General features: G+C 36.4%; 1 long non-coding RNA gene across 1 annotated transcript in view; it reads right to left on the reverse strand.

Moving 5' to 3' along the window:
* Positions 1–4781: 4781 nt before the first annotated feature.
* The window catches only part of LOC122438359, a 598045-nt gene continuing 580435 nt past the window's right edge, over positions 4782–22391 (reverse strand). Inside the window, exon 3 of the long non-coding RNA XR_006268531.1 lies at positions 4782–4888. This is a non-coding gene — a long non-coding RNA (uncharacterized LOC122438359). The remainder of the gene's footprint in view (positions 4889–22391) is intronic.

The raw sequence follows: 22391 nt of genomic DNA on the forward strand, positions 1-22391 counted from the left end.
TTGAGAGTTCTCTCTAATAGCTTGTAATGATGGACAAGGCTTAATTAAGCCCAAATTTCTAAATATGCTTGAAACTGTAGTGAAAAATAACATTTTATAACTTGTCAGAAAAATTACCATCGGTATTTTAGATCAAGTGCAATTAAACCCAAACTCCTAAATATATTTGGACCTCTAATGAAAAATAACTTTTTATAATTTGTCAGAGAAAATACTATAGGTATTTTAGAATCCAATAAATTATTAGATGAAATGAAAATAAGTTATCATTGTTTGGTTTTATAATGCAGATATGAGTTACATAAAATAGTGAATTGCAAATACTTGAAAAAGAGTGACACTTGCATCTTACAGAGAAAAGAAATTGGACACAAGTTGGAAAATAGCTTTGGCCTCTTTCTTTTGACCTCATAATCACTTGTGACCCTGGGGTAGCACTAAGCCTTCAAATATAAACTGATTTTCTCTGGTGTCTGATTGCAAGCTGTAAGCTTTCATTATGAATATGGCATTGAACATACCATTTCTTATCGTTATCTGTCAAGAAGAAAAAGCAAGGGGAGGATTAAGGAGGTCCTTAATGGATAGGCTTAACACTGATGATAATTTCCCTGCCTCAGATTTTCTATGTGTGACATTCTACATACTGCAAAGGTGTTGCCATAAGACCCTGAAGAATAGACATGGGAAAAATTCTGAGTAGTGATAGGGAACTTATCACTCAACATAATATATAAGTGGCACTGAAAGCTGAGAACCAACAAACCACTTTAACCATCATATAACAAAGATCAGAATGCCTTTCTTAATTGGATATTACATTCTTTCTCTCAAGTGAACCTCAGCCTACTCAAGAATTATAGAAATGATTCCCCTATAGCTTTGGAAACTTGGTGTAAGATGGTAGAGAGAAGAATAATGAGATAAATTGAGTTTCCGACTAATTTCCCTTTTTTTCCCTCTCTCTCTTTCATGTCTCTGCCCTTTTTCTTTTCCTTTATCTTCTCAATCCTTGCTGCCTACAAGATTGTGTGACCTTGGACAAACTACTCACTCTTGGCTTTAATTTTCTCCTTACTCAAGCTGAGGCAGTTGGATTGGTGCTTTATTTCTATGATTTCTACCATTTGATGATTTCTTCTCAGCAGTGGCCACAAGACTGGAAAAGGTCAGTTTTCATTCCAATTCCAAAGAAAGGCAATGTCAAAGAATGTTCAAACTACCATAAAATTGCACTTATTTCACACACTAGCAAAGTAATGCTAAAAATTCGCCAAGCAAGGCTTCAATAGTATGTGAACCTAGAACTTCCAGATATTCAAGTTGGATTAGAAAAGGCAGAGGAACCAGAGATCAAATTGCCAACATCCACTGGATCATCAAAAAAGCAAGAGAGTTCCAGAAAATCATCTACTGCTTCATTGACTACGCTAAAACCTTTGACTATGTGGATCACAAAAACAACAGAAAATTCTTCAAGAGATGGGAATACCAGACCACCTTATCTGCATCCCAAGAAACCTGTATACAGGTCAAGAAGCAACATGGAAAAATGGTCTGGTTTCAAATTGGAAAAACCAGACATGGAAAACTGGTCTGGTTTCAAATTGGGGAAGGAGTACATCAAGGTTGTATATTGTCACCCTGCTTATTTAACTTATATGCAGAGTACATCATGCAAAATGCCAGGCTGGATGAAGCACAAGCTGGAGTCAAGATTGCCTGGAGAAGTATCAATACTCTCAAATATGCAGATGACACTACCCTTATGGCAGAAAGCAAAGAGGAAGTAAAGAGCCTCTTGATGAAGGTGAAAGAAGAGAGTGAAAAAGCTGGCTTAAAACTCAACATTCAAAAAATGAAGATCATGGCATCCTGTCCCATCATTTCATGGCAAATAGATGGGGAAACAATGGAAACAGTGACAGAATTTATTTTCTTGGGCTCCAAAATCACTGTGGATGGTGACTGCAGCCAAGAAATTAAAAGACCTTACTCCTTAGAAGAAAAGCTATGACGAAGTAGACAGCATATTAGAAAGCAGAGACCTGCTGACAAAGGTCCATCTAGTCCAAGCTATGGTTTTTCCAGTAGTCATATACAGATATGAGAGTTGGATCATAAAGAAAACTGAATGCTGAAGAATAGATGCTTTTGAACTGTGGTGTTGGAGAAGCCTCTTGAGAGTCCCTTGGACTGCAATGAGATCAAATCAGTCAATCCTAAAGGAAATCAGTCCTGAATATTCATTGGAAGGACTGATGTTGAAGCTGAAGCTCCAATACTTGGGTCACCTGATGCGAACAGCTGACTCATTAGAAAAGACCCTGATGCTGGGAAAGACTGAAGGTCAGAGGAGAAGGGGACAACAGAGAATGAGATGGTTGGATGGCATCACCAACATGATGGACATGAGTTTGAGCAAACTCTGGGAGTTGGTGATGGACAGGGAAGCCTGGCATGCTGCAGTCCATGGGGTTGCAAGTAGTTGCACACAACTGAGTGACTGAAGTGAGCTGATTATAAATCAAGTATACTTTAATAAAAATATAACTCCTTGCTATTTGAAAATAAAAGTTATTCCTTTTATCACTTTGATTATCTTAAACGTAGATATTTAAAATCTTCAGTGGAATACTCCATTTGTTTAAAGTGATTGTAACAGGTGGTGATTTTCAGACATGAGTTTGAGCAAGCTCCCATGATGGTGAAGGACAGGGAAGCCTGGTGTGCTGCAGCCCATGGGGTCGCAAAGTGTCAGACACGACTGAGCAACTGAACAACAACTGTCTTGGGTAAGTGGGTGGATCGTTCATAAAGGCTCTATGCTTAAAGAATGAAGCATATTTAAAGCAAAATGGTCTAATCTCTATTTAGAATGATGCAAATCAACTACCCAATGAAAAATTTCAAATCTCACAATTTCTTTAGAAGTTAGAAAACCTAAGCACAATAAAAAGGTATATATTTTCTTGTGTGACCATAAAATCGCACGCTCTTCAAATTTAGACATCTGACAAGAAAATATTACCCTGTCTGTGGCAGGATTAATTTTTGTTCTGTCAGAACTGACCTAGTGCTATAGTTGTTTTAAGCCCTAGAAATAAAAAAGTGCTACGGTTGCCAAATACTAGGTGCCATCTAGCGGCCATTGAGAATTAAGACAAATGTTCAGAATTCCAAAGTATTCTGATAATTTCCTTTATCTTTTTTTAAATTGTGAGTTATATTTATCGCTTTCTGAATGATATAATCCATTTTAACCATGTTTCCAACTCCTCAAATTTGTATTTGTACAAGTGAAACTGCCTTTAGGGCTATTGGTGTCTGGTTAGAATTTTGATTGTTTTAACCTTTCAACTTTGTGTCAAGAGATTTTTCTTACTTCATTTTAGTAGAAGGGATATTCCCATTTAGAACATTCTAATTAAAATTAATGTTAGAGACTGTATTGTTTTCCAAAGATCTCAAATCAATGTTTTCATTTTCTTCCCCAAATTAAATCCAAGTTGGGGATGCCCCACAAAGGTAGACAAAGTGTCAAATAGAAGTATTTGACTGACATTAATAATGTTCATAGTTACTCATTTTGAATGTAGAAAACCAGTAGCTTTGGATTTACACAGAATATATGTGTAAAGACTCATAAAAATATTTAATATTTTAGAATTCCCATATTTAGAACTAGGAAGAAATATGAACAAAATCCAGTTCTAGTGAATGTTAAGAATTTTATATCCAAAAATTTGTTAGAAATAAAAGATTAATAAGTTACAGTGTATCTAATGTTGTACCTTTAATAAGCATAATAATGTGATACATTACTTGATATTGATACTTATTCTGATTATAACAAAAATCTATAAACAAATAGTAAATGATATACTTCTTATTTTGTCAAATCAAAGTGAAAATTGAGGAAAATTAACGTTAATATCATCTTGACCTCTGGCACTTATATACATATATTATATAGTTTTGCTACAACATATTCATTACATTTTGGTAACAGTTATCAGTCATTTTTGATCAGTTACTTCTAACTTGGGAAATTCTACATTAACCCCATGATAATACCAAGGTTTATCAAGTTTCACTAACCTGACCTAAAAGGACATCACTTCTGAGTAGCAATTCTGGTGAATTAATGGGGCATGAAACATTTAGAACTTATGAAATACCATTTGTTTAGCAGAAATTATATACAAAATGCATGGATAAAGGTCACTATCAATCAACAAGTATTTACTGAATATCTACTATAAACTAGAGACTGGGGACATATCTGTGAACAAGATAGACAATGTTATCACTTTTAAGGAGAGTATTTCATGAGGGATATTTAGGAGAGATAGTCAATGGATAATTGAAAAAAATTATGGTGGATTGGAAAATATGAGACCACTTAGATGTAAAATAGAAAAACAATTAAGGAGGGTCTTAATTTACTTCATAATTTGAAAAGGTTGAAAACTACTTATCTAGGCCCTTCTATAAGCACTTAAGAGATTTATATTCAGGGAGTGGTCTAGGGTAATATCCTTTCCTATCATAACTAGCTCCATTATAATGAGTTAACACCTGTCGCTGAGTTTTAAAAATAAAATACTAATGAAAACAGTAACCCATCACTATAATTGTGTCTCACTATCTAAAGCTTAGAAGAGATTTGTTTAACCAGGATATTGAAATGTTTAACTCAGTAGAACATAGCATGAAATTATTTTTTTACCAATCACTGCCCTAATGAGAACAATGTTAAATCTTACCTTCCTTCTGGGTAACATCTCCTAAGGATATCTGAGCAGATTTCTACAGCTTTCCAGTCATTTCCAGCTATTAAAATCTCAGTCACTCTTAGTTCAATTTATTTTCTCCTGAGTAGAACCTGAATCAGGGAAAGGGGAAGAAAATTGGTATGTTACTACACGCTTTATCTGTCTTTCAATCTAGATTCTTAAATCTGGAATCGGGTAGAAGGATTATAGAGAAAGGGTAAAAATCTTTTCCTTAACTGGGCACATGGTGGAGTGCCCTGTTGAGTGCACTGCGTTCTTAGGTATCATTGGTTAATGCTGTATGGAGGGAATGTTGATGCTGGTCCTCTTTTAGGAAATGTGACTTAGCCTTGTTTTAATAGCTACTCCAACACAGCCTTGCCAGATTCCCTTCTTCTTCCAGAAGAGAACTCTAGCTCCAAAACCCACTCTCAGCTTGTATCACTGGGGTCTCAACAAGATGATTTACATTCAGGTATCCTCATTTGTGTCCACTTAATCCCTAGGAAACTGATGCATCCTTGCCGTGCCAAAAAGTTTTGCTAGGTGGATATGGGGCATAACAAATGCTAAATTTAGAGAGTGTGAGGGAAACCTTACTTGAATACCAGTAATTTCAAAATTAGGGTAGTAATAGGTATTGCGATGAAAATCAGGATGTGAGACATATGAAACCATTGCCTAATTTATGATTAAAGTGATCTTTCATCCCCCAATATTCTTAGGTATATTTAATACCCAGCATAGCCTAGGTAAGGCAATAGAGAATAAGCAGTGTCATGTAAAATTTTTAAGTTGAAGACCTACTAGCTGTTTCCAGGTTCAAGATACTGGACTCAAGGGAGCAAAGAAATTTGAAAATAGTGAGTGGAAAAGGGAGATATTTAATTCAGTTAAACAACCAGGTAACGTATATCACTAACACTGTGTGTGTATATTTAGTCACTCAGTCATGTCTGACTCTTTGCAACCCCATGGACTGTAGCTCACCAGGCTCTTCTGTTCATGGGGATTCTCCGGGCAAGAACACTGGAGTGGGTTGCCATGCCCTCCTCCAGGGGATCTTCCCAACCCAGGGATCAAATCCAGATCTCCCACATTACGGGTGGATTCTTTTCCATCTGAGCCACCAGGGAAATCCAAGAGTACTGGAGTGGGTAGCCTAACCCTCTCCAGGGTATCTTCCCAACCCAGGAATCGAACCAGGGTCTCCTGCATTGCAGGCAGATTCTTTACCAGCTGAGCTACCAGGGAAGCCCATTGCTAACGCTGGTATCTGGTTATTTTAAACAAAACTGGTTATACAGATGTTACTTTAGGTAACAGTCCATACCATATAAAATCATTTCTACAAAACCTAACATTTTTGTTGCAAAAAATGATTTTCTTATTAAAGAAGTAATGGATAAATATAACCACTCTCTGAAATGATATGTTTCCTTTTTCTTCATGTCTTATTGTAAACTATAAAACATGCATATTAAAACCATGTCTAGAAAATCCTTTTGAGCTCCTTAGAGAAAATCATCTATAAATACAAGAGCTTATTATGATTACTTGGTGGGTGTTAGACAATAAAAAAGCCCACATGATTTTTTATTTGCATGGCACTTTATTTATTTTTAGCTCAATTATCTTGATGCCATTGTAGAAATAATGCTCTATTGAATCAGAGCCCACAAAATCTTTATGAATAACATATTGGCACTCTAGATCACACCTGATTAATGCTAAAATAAATGTGAAAGCAGTTTTATTTCTGTTAGAAATGCTGGTTCTACTTATCTTTTTTTAAATGGTAGAAGCAAAGAAACAGAAAGTTGAGTATGCATGAGACTGATTACGGAAATTTTGCTGGTAACATATTCAAATTTCTATTCCGATCAATGCTACACTACTTGTTCAAGTGAGGAAGCATATGGATTCCTTTATTTTGAGATGTCTTGCCTCATCTGGAAATAGAGAAATGGGAAGCTCACTTAAATAACATCTACAAGTGTGCTATAAAATTTTATCCATTTTGTCTTGGTGTTAATCTCTCTAAAGTATATTACACACATTGCAATATTCTTAAAATTAGATAAATATTTGCTTGAGATAAAAGCAATATAAAGTAAAACTATTAAAGGTAGTTATGGAAAGGGAGAAATATATGCCAAGGAGTGAAAAAAAATACAACAAAATTATTTAAAACAAATCAATAAAAATTAGATTTAGTGGAAATAGTTGCTTGGAAAGGAAACGTGTATGCCAAGAAGTAGTAGCAGTAGGGAAAGAATGGCAAGAAGTACTGAGAAAGACATCTGCTTTAAAAAATGTCCATACTATCGCCCTTTACTCTTCTCTTCATTGGAGTCTGGCTGGAAATGAAGGGAAGGCTAGCACTGGAAAGGTTTAAGTTTGTTGATTCTTCCCTTTCAAAAATTAAATAGGGACACTGCTTAAACATAAAACACACACAGGCTTGTTTATTTCCTACACCTGTTCAAATGCCAATAAAATTACAGTAAAGAAACAATACATAATGGAGAGGGTGTGGAGAAAAGGGAACCCTCTTACACTGTTGGTGGGAATGCAAACTGGTACAGCCACTATGGAGAACACTGTGGAGATTCCTTAAAAAACTAGAAATAGAACTGCCATACGACCCAGCAATCCCACTGCTGGGCATACACACCGAGGAAACCAGAATTGAAAGACACATGTACCCCAGTGTTCACTGCACCACCATTTACAATAGCTAGGACATGGAAGCAACCGAGATGTCCATCAGGAAACAAATGGATAAGAAAGTTGTGATACATATGTACAATGGAATATTACTCAGCTATAACAAGGAATGTATCTGAGTCAGTTCTAATGAGGTGGATGAATCTGAAGTCTATTAAACAGAGTGATTTAAGTCAGAAAGACAAACACAAATACTGTATGTTAATGCATATACATGGAATTTAGAAAGACAGTAATGATGATCCTATATGCAATGCAGCAAAAGAGTTGTAAAGAACAGACTTTCTGGACTCTGTGGGAGAAGGCAAGGGTGGGATGCTTTGAGAGAACAGCACTGAAACATGTATATTACCATATGTAAAATAGATGACCAGTGCAAGTTTGATGCATGAAGCAGGGCACTCAAAGCCAGTACTCTGAACAACCTGAAGGGATGGGGTGGGGAGGGATGTGGGAGGGGGGTTCAGAATGGGGGGCACATGTGCACCCATGGCTGATTCATGAAAATGTATGGCAAAAACCATCACAATATTGTCAAGTAATTATCCTACAATTAAAATAAATTAATTAATTTTAAAAATTACAGTAAAGAAATAGTGAAGTGTTAGAAAAAAAGAAAAAGTAAAGTTGGAGGAAGAAGAATGAATGAAAGCTTTCAACACAGTTCTACCTGTAAGGTGCGGGATTGGTAAAGATGGTAAAAATGCTGAGTAGGAAGCTGATAGCTTTGCAAACATAAGCAATTTGCTGGTTTATTTCAATGGCTAAGTCATGTTTGACTCTTTAAGATCCCACAGACTGTAGCATGCCAGGCTCCTCTGTCCTCCACTATCTCCTGGAGTTTGCTCAAATTCATGTACATTGGGTTGGTGATGTTATCTAACCAATTTAGTCATTGCTGAATTGCTAACTATGAGTACATATCATTTAAATTAAAATAAAACTTACTTTATACAATCACTGATTTGAGTATCTCCATTTGGGAGTTATTTCAACCACAAACTCAATGAAATATTACTTGCATGTGTCAAAGCTTTCTATATCATTGAATGTGAAGCCAAAAAAAAAAAAAAACACCCTCAGATGGCAAAGTATTAGATAATGTTTAGTAATGTTGTTTTGTTGCAATTCTCTTCTTGTACTTGGGAGAGTTCCACAAAGTAGAGCTATTCTAGTTTTAGATATGATAATTTTGCCTGAAAACATAATCACTTTAGAACACTTCTCAATTGTCCTCTGGAACTTTTCAGTTCAGTTCAGTTCAGTTGCTCAGTCGTGTCTGACCTCTTTGTGACCAGCCATGGACTGCAGCACACAGGCTCCCTGCCATCACCTAAACTCCTGGAGTTCACCAAACTCATGTCCATTGAGTTTGGTGAGGCCACACCAACCATCGTCATCCTCTGTCATCCCTTTCTCTTCCAGCCTTCATCTTTCCCAGCATCAGGGTCTTTTCCAATGAGTCAACTCTTCACATCAGGTGGCCAAAGTATTGGAGTTTCAGCTTCAGCATCAGTCCTTCCAATGAACACCCAGGACTGATCTCCTTTAGGATGGACTGGTTTGGATCTCCTTGCAGTCCAAGGGACTCTCAAGAGTCTTCTCCAACACCACAGTTCAAAAGCATCAATTCTTCTGTGCTCAGCTTTCTTTATAGTCCAACTCTCACATCCATACATGACCACTGGAAAAACCATAGCCTTGACTAGACGGACCTTTGTTGGCAAAGTAATGTCTCTGCTTTTTAATATGCTGTCTAGGTTGGTCATAACTTCCTTCCAAGGAGTAAGCGTCTTTTAATTTCATGGCTGCTGTCACCATCTTCAGTGAATTTGGAGCCCAAAAAAATAAAGTCAGCCACTGTTTCCCATCTATTTCCCATGAAGTGATTGGACCAGATGCCATGATCTTAGTTTTCTGAATGTTGAGCTTTTAAGCCAACTTTTTCACTCTCCTCTTTCACTTTCATCAAGAGGCTTTTTAGTTCTTCTTCACTCTCAGCCATAAGGGTGGCGTCATCTGCATATCTGAGACTATTGATATTTCTCCCGGCAGTCTTTATTCCAGCTTGTGCTTCATCTAGCCCACCCTTTCTCATGAGGTACTCTGCATATAAGTTAATAAGCAGGGTGACAATATACAAGCTTGGACATACTCCTTTCCTGAATTGGAACCAGTCTGGTTGTTCCCATGTCCAGTCTAAACTGTTGCTTCCTGATCTGCATACAGATTTCTCAAGAGGCAGGTCAGATGGTCATGTTTCCATCCTCTTTCAGAATTTTCCACAGTTTAATTGTGAATCCACGACAGTCAAAGGCATGACATAGTCAATAAAGCAGAAATAGTTTTTCTGGAACTTTGATATCCCGTGGGATGTTGGCAATTTGATCTCTGGTTCCCTCTGCCTTTTGTAAACCAGCTTGAACATATGGAAGTTTCAACAGTTACTGTGTTTTGCTGAAGCCTGGCTTGGAGAATTTTTGGCATTACTTTACTAGTGTGTGAGAAATGTGGTGTAATTGTGTGGTAGTTTGAGGCAATTCTTTTGTGTTGCCTTTCTTTGGATTGGGAATGAATCTGCCTTTTCCAGTCCCGTGGCCACTGCTGAATTTTCCAAATTTGCTGGTGTAATGGGTGCAAGCATTTTCACAACTTCAATCTTTTAGGATTGAAATAGCTCAAGTGGATTCCTCACCTTCAACTGAGCTTGTGTTCATAGTGATGCTTCTAAGGCGCCACTTGACTTCACATTCCAGATCACATTCCATCACAGATTATTTTTGGTCGTGAGGATCCTTTTTTTTGTCAGTTCTTCTGTGTTTCTTGCCACCTCTTCTTAATATCTTCTGCTTCTGTTAGGTCTAACCATTTCCATCTTTTTATTGAGCCCATTTTCGCATGAAATGTTCCCTTGGTAAGTTTAATTTTCTTGAAGAGATCTCTAGTCTTTCCACTCTATTGTTTTCCTCTATTTCTTTGCATTGATCACTGAGGAAGGCTTTCTTATCTCTCCTTGCTATTCTTTGGAACTCTGCATTCAAATGGGAATATCTTTCCTTTTCTCCTTTGCTTTTGGCTTCTCCTCTTTTCTCAGCTATTTTTAAGCTCCTCAGACAGCCATTTTGCTTTTTTGCATTTCTTTTTCTTGAGTATGTTATTGATCCCTGTCTCCTGTACAATGTTATAAACCTCCATCCATCCATCCATAGTTCATCAGGCAGTCTGTCTATCAGATCTAGTCCCTTAAATCTATTTCTCACTTCCACTCTATAATCCTAAGGGATTTGATTTAGGTAATGCCTGAATGGTCTAGTCATTTTCCCTACTCTCTTCAATTTAAGTCTGAATTTGGCAATAAGGAGTTCATGATCTGAGGAACTTTTAGTGATTCGTATTATTACAGTTTAAAAGAAAGAAGAAGCTAGTGTGAAGGAAAGAAGGTGATGTTTAAAGATATGTTTCTCCTCAGGCTTCCAAGAATTCCTCAAAGCCTACATTCTTGAAGATATTATATGACCTCTCTGATACCTGACCTCATTGTTTTCTTAGTTTAGTTGGACAAAGCCCTCTACTACATGCTAAGTTTAGGGTCAGTGACAAAGTTTAGTCCAGTTACTTTGTAGTCAAAATGTACACTCCAGATATCACACTATCTTGAAAAGATCTCATCAAAAACATTAAGGCATTATAAATAATTTTTATAGAATAAAGATGTTCTTTTTGTCCCAAAGGATCTTATGGGCTAATTTCTGTTAAATTAATAAAACACTATTAGGCTGAGGTAGCTCTAATGCCATGGAGTGACCTATGTGAGGAATTCAAAACCTAAACCTGTCAGTGCCTCAAGGTTACAAAATTGAAACCTTAGGACAATCAATCATGAATAGTCAACTAGGCTTTTATCTATAGCCAATCAATAATTATCTTACTTTGCTTTCATCTTTTTACTATGAAATTCTCTCCCGATTTCCTGTGGGATGCAGCGTTCCTAACCACTTCCACTTTGGCATTGCCCTATTCAAATCAATTTTTGCTGAAATAAACTCAACATTTTTAATAGCCCTCTATTTATCTTTCAACACTACCAATGAATTTTTTGGTCAATTTTAATTTGAAAATTAAATAGTTTGAACAATAGTTCTCCTCTTGAAATTTTGAAAAATTTGTTGCATTAAATACATCAATCCATACAAAAAAGGTTAGCTCAAAAACTGTGTTCAACTGCTGACAATATTGTCTTATTATAGTTCAGTAGAAGGCCTGACATCTTATTTTTGTGCCACTATTCCAGTAATAGAGCTACTTGCTTCTAAAAATATTTATTGGTTTCCTTTCTTATGAAACAGTATTTTTTTTATTCTTGCAGATAAGAAAAACAGCTAACCCACTGAAAAGTAACCCAAAATATTGTGTAAAGAGAAGTAAGATAAGCCACAGCTTGATTCAGAAGGATTATTCCCATAACAACCTTGTGAGCAATTTATCGAACTGCCTTATTGAGTGAATGCATTATTTGGGAGCAGAAAAACATAGAGTAAATAATCCAAGAATGTGATTGGGTTTATTGACTAAATAAATAAATAAAAAGTATGAGGCAAATTGAATTTTATTCAATGTCTTACTGAGGACTATAGCCCAGGAGACAGATACCTGTGAGAACTGTTCCAAAAGGGAGAGGCCACTATATAAGTGATTTTGTTTAAAGAGTGTCTGCACTCTATCTACCATGCTGCTGCTGCTGCTGCTATGTCGCTTCAGCCGTGTCTGACTCTGTGCGACCCCATAGACGGCAGCCCACCAGGCTCCCCCGTCCCTGGGATTCTCCAGGGAAGAACACTGGAGTGGGTTGCCATTTCCTTCTCCAATGCATGAAAGTGAAAAGTGAGAGTGAAGTCGCTTAGTCGTGTCCGACTCTTAGCGGACTGCAGCACACCAGGCTCCTCCGTGGGACTTTCCTGGGATTTTCCAGGCAAGAGTCCTGGAGTGGGGTGCCATTGCCTTCCCCTATCTACCATATGTCTCAGTAGAAGGTCATTGCTTTGTCACAAGGCACAGACATTTCAGTTAATAATTTTAGTGCTTTTGAAAGTAAAGAAAAATGAAAGAATCCATGTTCATAAACAATTTTTTTCACTGAAATATAACTCTTTAAGGGTTTACACTGCTTGTTTGCCCTAAATAACAGAGTGCTTCATCCTGAATTTCTTTCAGGACATACACTGTAGGTCAGCAGCTGCAACGGCTAATGACTTCATCCTTGTACAACAGGATGGTGAGCAACATTCTTCGTTTTACGGAGTTAAAATTTTTGTCATCCTGAAAACTGGCTCAAACATTCCCCTTAGAAATATGTTTTACCTAGCTATTTAGTAGATTCTCTGAAGTATGTTCAAATGTTTCATTTTAATAAGAGTCCATGCAGAGTATATATGGGGAGCCACTTTCTGGGGTATGTGTTAATTTCATAGGGCTATAATTCAAAAGATATCAAATTAATTCATCTCTTTTTTTCTGGTCATTTAGAATTTTTGTTGCTTATATGAAAGACACTAATGGCTATAGCTAACTTGACCATACCTTCTGTTTTATCCAACAGGATGGCAGTAAATTCTACCAATCAATTGTACCTCAAAGATTAAAATATCTTGTTGGTTGTCTCAGAGACTAGAATCTTATGTTAGAAGAGATTTATTCTAACATGCCTGCTTTATTTTAACCTGGGCATCCTTGAATATAATTTAAATAAGATTCTCTAAGAATCTCACTGATGGAAGGGGAATTGGAGGGCACCTAGTACAAAACTATCCAAAACAAATCTCCTGAAAGAGTTCAAGGGAACAAAGTGGGACAGCCCACCTCCCACAGAAAGTCCCTCTTAAAAGGAAAGAATATTCATTCATCAATTTCTCAATTCCTTTATTCACTCACTTATTAAGTATTCAGTCTTAACACTTTGGGATTTGAATTTAAAAGTATAATTTAAAAAAACCATTACTTCATAGGTGATTTTGTTCACAGACCATCTTAAATGATAGGATTACAATATTGTATATTTTAAGGGCAAATGCAAATTAAAAATAAGGGGTTTAATTGTCCCTGTTAAAAATTAGGAAAGATAGGCCCCTTTCCCATTTCTTAGCACATTTTCTTTTGTAAACTTGCAATTGTAAATTCTTTCTCTGCCCCTTTGAGGTGTATGTAAATCTTTTTAAAAGCCTCTTGCTAGTTTTACAACCAAGAAATATCTTTCTTAGGGTCCTGGGATCCATCCCTTTGGAATGTAAACACCAAGGGAGAGAGTGCCCTATCTCTCAGTTTCTGTGGGAGATGCAATTCCAGTTGCAAAACTATCTCCTGTCATAAAGATATGAGAAATTTGTTTTTCCTTTGTATAAACCTAATTACCAGGTGAATTTAGCATAAACATTGTGATAAATGGTACTGTTAAGTTCTCTTACTTGAGAGCTTGTTATTATTTATCTTGAGGATCTATATATAATGGGTCATAACTGCTTGGCTCTATAAAAGCATGAGACCTCTCTCTCTTTGCAGTCTCTTAGCAGATTGCTTGTGATGTGCATGCTATGCTCTTTACTGCTTATTCAATAATAAAATTGCTTTCTTTCTCTTCTACATTCATGGAGAGGTTTTCTGGGATGGGAAGATTTTGTTTTTAACTATATTTCTCAAGCAACACTTAAGTACTTCCCAAGAAGAACTGTTAATATGAGGCACTTGAGAGACTTAATAAACAAATTCCTCCCACAGATCTGCTGAGTTAGAATTTCTTGGGGCCCAAGAATTTGTGTTTAAAAATAAATGCTCCCTGTTGATTCTAATGGATGGGCATTGGGATCCTGAACTAATTTGATTATTTGTATTGACTTATATAAACATCTGCTAAATTCATGCGTGTGAGACATTTCATGCCCAATGAAAAGATAAATTACTCAAGTTCAGGGACTCTACCTTATTTGAAATTTGACTTTTGTATACAATGAGAGCATAATGGTACTTGGTGTATAGCAGTGACAATGAATCCCGCTTTGTTTGTTGGCATTTTGACAATGTCAAAGTGAAAAAAATGTTATAACTTCTCTCAGAAATCCATTTTAATTTTTCTCTTTTTAATCCATCCTTAGCTACTTATCCTCATGAGAAATGGAGTATTTTCAGCCACATCAACAAACAAGGATGTTACTGTCATCACAATTCCGGTCCTCCAAAGGTCAATTCCTGAGCCCTAAAGTATTTTTCTACCAGGAATATGGTAGTCATCAGGCTAAAGCCACTTCCAATAATGAACACCGAGGAACTCAACATGTACCAGTCCAAGATAGCTGAGGTGCCTATCAAAGGAATGATACCAGTGAGCCCAGACTCTTGCATCTTCCCATACATAGAAAAGTGCTAAATTCCTTAACCTGGGATATCTGGTTTTCCTTAATTCACAAAAAATACTTTTGATGTTCAGACTACCTATCCTGTGTTGCAAACTATATAACCTGACTCCTCCCTGCCTCCTCAAATCAGTTCTCTCAGGTTTACTAGAGATGCTGTCTCTTCGGTTTGAAGTCCTAAATATTATGACCAAATAAAACATAACTCTCAACTTGTTAGGTTGTGACTATCTTCAAGCCAACACTAAATTCCTGATACTCCCTTTAAAGTCCCATCATCTCTTGTTAGTATACTACTTAACATGCTACATTATAAACTAAGTTTTCAAAACTTACATTCTACCCTGAATTATAATGCTCAAAATTCTCCAAGTCAGGCTTCAACAGTACATGAACCATGAAGTTCCAGATGTTCAAGCTGGATTTAGAAAAGGCAGGGAAACCAGAAATCAAATTGCCAACACCCGTTGGATCATCAAAAAAGCAAGAGAGTTCCAGAAAAACATCTACTTCTGCTTTATTGACTATGCCAAAATCTTTGACTGTGTGGATCACAACAAACTGTGGAAAACTGTTAAAGAGATGGGAATATCAGACCACCTGACCTGTCTCCTAAGAAATCTATATGCAGGTCAAGAAGCAACAGTTAGAACTGGACATGGAACAACAGACTGGTTCCAAATTGGGAAAGGAGTACGCCAAGGCTGTATATTGTCACCCTGCTTATTTAACTTATATGCAGAGTACATCATGCAAAATGCTGGGCTGGATGAAACACAAGCTAGAATCAAGATTGCTGGGAGAAATATCAAAAACCTCAGATATGCAGATGACACCACCCTTATGGCAGAAAGTGAAGAAGAACTAAAGAGCCTCTTGATGAAAGTAAAAAAAGAGAGTGAAAAACTTGGCTTAAACTAAACATTCAGAAAACTAAGATCATGGCATCTGGTCCCATCACTTTATGGCAAGTAGATGAGGAAACAATGGAAAGTGACAGAATTTATTTTTGGGGCTCCAAAATCACTGCAGATGGTGATTGCAGCCATGAAATTAAAAGACACTCCTTGGAAGAAAAGCTATGACAAACCTAGAGAGCATATTGAAAAACAGAGACATTACTTTGCCGACAAAGGTCTGTCTAGTCAAGGCTATGGTTTTTCCAGTAGTCATGTATGGATGTGAGAGTTGGACTATAAAGAAAGCTGAGCCCTGAAGAATTGATGCTTTTGAACTGTGATGTTGGAGAAGACTCTTGAGAGTCCCTTGGACTGCAAGGAGATCCAACCAGTCCATCCTAAAGGAAATCAGTCCTGAATATTCATTGGAAGGACTGATCCTGAAGCTGAAACTCCAATACTTTGGCCACCTGATGTGAAGTACCGACTCACTTGAAAAGACCCTGATGCTGGGAAAGCTTGAAGGCAGGAGGAGAAGGGGATGACAGAGGATGAGATGGTTGGATGGCATCACTGACTTGATGGACATGAGTTTGAGTAAGCTCCGGGAGTTGGTGATGGACAGGGAAGCCTGGTGTGTTGCAATCCATGGGGTCACAAAGAGTCGGACATGACTGAGTGACTGAACTGACCCTGAATTATTATTATTTAAATCTATTAAGTTTGTTCCTGTTTAATTACCATAAGAAACCAAATCAAAATAAAACATTTGGATAATTTTTCTTAATTTTCTGGTAGCTGTAACAAGTGATAGTGCTATAAAATATTATCAGTTATGACATCTTTTATTTTAAAAAGTTTTCTCATTTATTAATGCAATATCATAATTTATGAGATTCATAGATACTACTGTCTATGACGGGCACATTTATTTTGCACAGTAACCTGTGTTAGGGATACAAATAAGAAACAAATAGTTTATTTATTGAAATAATTAAACTAAAATTTTAACTGGCAATAGCTATGTTCAATATTCAAGTTTATTTCTAGGTTTTTCTCATTAAGCTTATTACAATTCTTAATTATGACAATTTCCAAAATAATGCATGTATTTACACCTGTGTTTATTATTAACAATATGTGTTTATTATTCTGCCCCTGTTGTTTTTTAAACAACGGGCAAGCAGTCTTATAAAGAGAATTGAAGAGTCACAATCATTTATTGATTGGAAATAAACTACATTATGTAAATTTTGTTGGTTTTACTCAAAGATTTCCTGGGCAGAACTCATCAGAATTTCTCATTGTTAAAGTACTGCCTCAGGGTTTAGTTCTTGGACTCTAATTTTTTTAATAGTTATTTAAAACTTAGGTTCATTTGGAGGAAAGTTTAATTATTCAAAATTTACTGATATATGTATGTATGTATGTGTTTTTATAAACTGTGCTTGCTTATGTAACTCCTGAAAGAACATTCAAATTCAGTATTACCAAGTTGAATATTATCTAATTAACCAACAATGCCTGACAGACTGGGAGGTTATCTGGAGACAATCATAGCCCTCAGGTCCTGTGAGGCACTGGGTGCAGCTAAGTGCCTTTAATTCCCCAAGGGTGTTATTAGCTCATGGTAACAATGCTCCCTTGAGTTGTTTTATTGCTTTTATAAAAAGTCTTCCTTGTGAAGAAAATGTTTATTTTTATGCAGGAGGAGGATGAGGTTGACAGTTTAGACTGTTGAGTGAATAGAGTTACTTCAGACTTATGGTACATGCCATGACAAATTTGCTCATTTAGAATACTTACCAGCCAGTCTGGATGCTTTGACTACCTCAGTACTGCTACAAAGCCCAACTTCCATATAAAACAATGGCAAAATTGTGTTTTCAAGTTAATGTTGTGCATTCTCTAAAGTTAGAAGGTGACCCATTTTGTAGAAAAGCTGCATGTGAAAAGCTGACCAATGATTCAGTGCAGAACAACATTTGGGGTACAGGAATGAATGGTCTCAAGCCCCATGATTAAAGAGATCAGCTGATGTGGAGAATACAAATAAATGCAAATGTGACACACATAACAGAAAGTTTTCCTTTGATACCACTGTTTCTTCCCCATAAAACCAACTCCAGTGGTTTTCCAAGTCACGTAGAATAAAATCCAAACTTTTTATTATGACCTGGGAAGTCTTGTTGACTTGAGAGGAAAAAAAAAAAGCAACATTAAGTGTTATGAGTTGAATTATTCAGTGTCTTATTAAAGACTATAGTCCGGGAGACACAGCCTCTCAGATAGCTCTGGGAAACTGCTCATAGATGTAACAAAGGAGATCAGTATATACATGATATTTGGTGAAGGGTACAGGTAATCAAGCACCCATTTCAGTAGGGTCTTGCTGCTAGTTTTGAGGAACAGACGTCTTAATGTTTTAGCACTTTTCTAAGTACTGGAAGATGTAAGAATTTGGGTTCATAAAATTTTGTTCTGAAAGTATCTATCTGAAGGTCTGTTCTGCCAGTTTTTCCAGAGCACAGAGTGCCTCACTCCTGATCTGCACCCTGAATTCCTTTCAGGGTGTACTATAGGTCAGTAACTGCAATGGCTAATGACTCAGTCCTTGTCGAACCAGATGGCAAGTGACATTTTTTTTGTTGGCAGCTTCACACAAGCTAGTTCCAATAGTCATCTTTTACCTCATCCTCAGGCTCATCTTTTACCTCCTCATAATATGCTAACCCTGCCAGTCTTCCTTCTCTCATTTGAAAAGACCAAGCTTATATCAAGATTTTGCACTTGCTTTTCTCTCTGAAATAGAATATTCTTTCCCCAGGTCTTCACCTAGCTGCCTTTTCTCATCATTCCAGTCTCAGCTAGGATATCACCGTCTCCAAGAGGTCACCCTTTTAAAACAAGTGTCTCCTACACATTCTACTCCATTACTCTGTTTCAGTTTCTTCACAGCACATATTAATCACTGACATTATTTTATTAACTTAAATGTCTGAATTCACTAAGAAGAATAAGTTCATGAGGGTAGCAACTGACTTTCTTGTTTGCATTTATAACCCCAGCTTCTAGAAGAGTGTCTCACATACAATAAACAATCATATGAATGTATGTGTAATTAATATATATCCAACTTTACCATTACATACCTTTATACCTTTTTAGTTGACTACCTGTCATCCATTTCCTTACTTCTTCTTAACAGAACTAAAAGGTTACACTTTTCATCTTCCCTGCTTCGTCTGATCTGTCAGGCAAACTGGACCAATGTCAACTGTGGGCAATGAGTCCCCTCGGGCATGTGACCCTATCTGAACCAGTGAGACTTGAGGAACTTTCGAAAAAGTTCTTCCTCATTTTCTGTAAGAGCTTCAAGAATATCTTTCTCTTTGTTCCTCTGATCATGGTCAATGGAGTCATGAAATTCACTTGTGATGAGTGATCGAAAAAAAACACACTTCACTTAAGCAAGAGTGTTTATATCATATGTTGGATATGATTTGTTCAATGTGAGGATTGATAAAATAGATTTTAATGAGAATACAAATTTATTATAAAGTTATTTTATGAAGCTTCTAGGATCCTCTGATTCAGAGAAGCAAGGAGTAATCTTACCTAGGCGACTCTGCATGCACAAATATGATCAGGCAAATCAGACCATAAAAAATAATTATGCAGGTACTATTTTTAAATATATATAAACAGTGCTTCATATTTCATTCTACACACACTTAAATTTATTTACAATGCTTTGAGTTCCCATTTTTATTAGCAGAGTAGGTTACTAAATTAACTATTCAAGAGTACTGAATAAACGGTTTCAACTGCTACTACAGTGTACCAGAAAAGAATATTAAATTCTCTAGAATTTCTAAACCAGCCTTTGAATCTAAAAGTCAATATAAATAGGGAAAGTCTGGGTACCAAGAGGCTTGATATCTAAAACTAAACATGATGTGTATGTTAGTAAAATAAGTTAGAATTGAAAGAGTATGTATTTTGAAAAATAAATATTAATTCAGTCAAACAGGAAAATATTTACTTTTGAAATATAGAGAAACATATATAATGGATGATATAAAAAAAGGCTAGGCAAACTACACACGAGTACTTATACTTGTATAATGCTCCTTTCCCCCTAAAATGTTATGTTCTTTACTTTTCTACACTAAAATGTCATATGCAGAATATTTACTAAGAAAAAGCCTGGTAGCTTTGAATAATAATAATAGCAGCTAACATGTATTAAGTACTCACTATGTGCCCGGCATTGTTGCTCTAGGAATTTATGTGTATTAACTCAACTTAATCTTCTTAACAACCTTAGGAGAAAAGGAAATTCTCTAGCAAGGGGCAGTGATTTGGCAACAAGAAGAGGTGGGGAAGATTTTAGCCCAAGTAGTTTGTCTTCAAAGTTTACTTGTGGAACAAAACTATGTTAACCCCAAAGCTGATTTGTAAAATAAAGTAGCAAAGCAGATTTCCAGCCAAGGAAGGAAACTTTTACTGTGTCTTTGACATGATCCTCACCATCTATCAGTCCAACTTCAGCAAATAAATCAAGCATTACCTTTCTCTTGATGATGAGGTTATTCTAGTGAGAATAATCATTGAACAGATTATAACAATATAATGACCACAGATATTATTTATTCTTAATTGAGTTGAAAAAAGCCACAGCTATCATTTCACCATGGTGTATAAAATTACAATAACATAAGATGACTTTTGATACTTTTTTAAAACAATTTTCAGAACTTCTTAGACCATGTTAATATTCTATTTGGTCCAGAAAATTGTCTTGACCTCTTCCAATATTTCCAGTTACTCTTATTAGGCAAGAAAGACCAAGCATACAGCCATAACTTGCATACCTAGAGATCTGCACCACAAAAATAAGTTTCCCATGAAATCAGATTAAATTACATTTTGAATGGAGAGATTGACCTCATATAATGCAATGAGAAGGGCACATCATGTTTGTGATATATCTTCTCTTAAATCCAGTAAATTCAATCCAATCAAGAGAAAGCATCAAACAAATTGAGGGGTGTTTTACAAAATACTAGAAAATTCCCCTTCAAAAGTGTCAAAGTCATGAAAGATAAAGGAAAGATGGAGAAATCATCACAGATTAGAAGAGATTAAGGGGTTATCATGACTAAACACAATGTGGTAATGTGAACTAGATCCTACAACAGAAAAAGGGCATCAGCAGAAAAATGGGAGAAATATGAATAAAGTCTATAGTGAATAGCTTTATGTCAATGTTCGTTTCTTAGTTTTAATAAATGTAACCTGGTTACATAGCTCATAGCTTCACTGACCATTGTATCTACGGCTCTTGGCAAGAATCCCACAGAAGAAATGGAGGAGACCTCATAATCACCAAGAGTCTGAAATGCAGTACTTGGGTGTAATCTCAAAAATGACAGAATGATCTCAGTTCATTTCCAAGGAAAACCATTCATCATCACAGCAATTCAAGCTAAAGAAGCTGAAGTTGATCAGTTCTATAAAGACCTAGAAGATCTCCTAGAACTAACTCCAAAAAAAAAGATGCCCTATTCATCACTGGGGATTGGAATGCAAAAGTAGGAAGTAAAGAGATACCTGGAGTAACAGGCAAGTTACTCAGGCAATTCTGACCTAGGAGTACACAATGAAGCAGGGCAAAGTCTAACAGAATTCTGCCAAGAGAATACATTGATCATAGTGAGCATCCTTTTCAACAACACAAGAGAATACTTTACACATGGACATCACCAAATGGTCAATACCAAAATTAGATTGATTACATTCTTTGTGGTTGAAGATGGAGAAGCTGTATATAGTCAGCAAAAACAAGACCTGGAGTTGACTGTGGCTTAGATCACCAGCTTCTTATGCAAAATTCTGGCTTAAACTAAAGAAAGTGGGGAAAACCACTAGGCCAGCCAGGCATGACTTAAATTAAATATCCTATGAATATAGAGTGGAGGTAACAAAGACAGATTCAAAGGATTAAATCTAGTAAACAATGTGTCTGAAGATGTATGGACAGAGGTCCATAATATTATATGGGAGGCAGTAAACAAATCCATCCCAAAGAAAAAGAAAAACAAGAAAGCAAAGTGGTTATCTGAGAGGCTTTACAAATAGCTGAAGAAAGAAGAGAAGTGAAAAGCAAGGGAGAAAGGGAAAGGCACACCAATCTAAACCCAGAGTTCCAGAGAATAGCAAGGAGAAACAAGAAGGCCTGCTTCAATGAACAATGCAAATAAATAGAGGAAAACAATAGAAAGGGAAAGACTAGAGATCTCTTCAAGAAAATTAGAAATATCAAAGGAATATTTCATCCAAAGATGGGCACAATAAAGGATAGAAATAGTAAAGACCTAATAGAAGCAGAAGAGATCAAGAAGAGATGGAAATAAAACACAAAAGCACTGTACAAAAAAGATCTTAATGACCCAGGATAACCATGATGGTGTCATCACTAGTCCAGAGCCAGACGTTCTGGAGTGTGAGGTCAAGTGGGCCTTGGGAAGCACTGCTTCCAATAGAGCTAGTGGAGGTGATGGAGTTCCAGTAGATCTATT

This window comes from Cervus canadensis, chromosome 3, assembly GCF_019320065.1.
Source record: "Cervus canadensis isolate Bull #8, Minnesota chromosome 3, ASM1932006v1, whole genome shotgun sequence".
NCBI classification, from domain to species: Eukaryota; Metazoa; Chordata; class Mammalia; order Artiodactyla; family Cervidae; genus Cervus; species Cervus canadensis.